The 1178-nt window shown below is 42.4% G+C and overlaps 1 non-coding gene across 1 annotated transcript; it reads right to left on the bottom strand.

The window, feature by feature from the left end:
* Positions 1-301: 301 nt before the first annotated feature.
* Positions 302-383, bottom strand: trnas-gcu. The gene has a single exon. It is a non-coding gene; the product is annotated as a tRNA-Ser (tRNA).
* Positions 384-1178: the final 795 nt, after the last annotated feature.

The following is a 1178-nucleotide window of genomic DNA, read 5'->3' as shown; positions in this document are numbered from 1 at the left end:
ATTCAATATTCATGTGGGGCCATGTAAGAGAGGAAATAACAAATGTTTTGTGAAGAGGTTGGTGTATAATCCCACATGGAGTTCATCGCCTTTACCACCGGTGTTTGTGAAAGTCAAAATCTTCAAGTAAAGCACAGAATTGTAATTGTTATACAATGAGGATTCTCCCATGCATGCAGAGCACAATGGATTAGCAGTCCAGTCCAAGTCCTGTGCTTTGTGGCAGTCCAGTTTTACCAGTGTTTGTGAAAGTCAAAAATCTTCCAGTGCCAAAATAAAGCACAGAAATGTAATTGTTACACGATGAGGATGGGATTCGAACCCATGCATGCAGAGCACAATGGATTAGCAGTCCATCGCCTTAACCACTCGGCCACCTCATCCTGAATTTTGGTAGTGGCAAATGACTTTCAAAATCTGTAGTTGCTGTATGTAAAACCCTTGATTGAAATCAATGAAAGTTAGGCAGAGCAATGGCAAGGCCATGTGTCGATCCCATCGAGACATTTAACAAACGTGTTGTAAACCCTAGATTGAAATCAATGAAGTTTGGTAGAGCACTGGCAAGGCCATGTGTCGATCCCATCGAGACATTTAACAAACGTGTTGTCAGGCCGAGTGGTCTCAAGTGCTTGATTAAGTGTGTTGAGGTGTTCGGGTTCAAATCCCACCATTGACGTTGCCCTTGGTGAAGCTAATTCTCAATACCTGAATCCTATTAGTCACTCTAGGATTGCGCAGGGATTCTATATTCATGTGGGGCCATGTAAGAGAGGAAATAACAAATGTTTTGTGAAGAGGTTGGTGTTATAATCCACACATGCAGTTCATCGCCTTCACCACTCAGATACCAAGTCCTGTGCTCTCCCTGTGGCAGTCAGCAATTTTACCAGTGTTTGTGAAAGTCAAAATCTTCCAGTGCCAAAATAAAGCACAGAATTGTAATTGTTATACAATGAGATTCTAACCCATGCATGCAGAGCACAATGGATTAGCAGTCCATCGCCTTAACCACTCAGATACCAAGTCCTGTGCTCTCGCTGTGGCAGTCAGCAATTTTACCAGTTTTTGTGAAAGTCAAAATCTTCCAGTGCCAAAGTAAAGCACAGAATTTTAATTGTTACACGATGAGGATGGGATTCAAACCCATGCATGCAGAGCACAATGGATTAGCAGTC

The sequence above is a fragment of the Oncorhynchus gorbuscha genome, unplaced genomic scaffold, assembly GCF_021184085.1.
Source record: "Oncorhynchus gorbuscha isolate QuinsamMale2020 ecotype Even-year unplaced genomic scaffold, OgorEven_v1.0 Un_scaffold_21672, whole genome shotgun sequence".
NCBI lineage: Eukaryota > Metazoa > Chordata > Actinopteri > Salmoniformes > Salmonidae > Oncorhynchus > Oncorhynchus gorbuscha.
The sequence above is the reverse complement of the archived record's forward strand: the minus strand, read 5'-3'. Positions and strand labels throughout refer to the sequence as shown.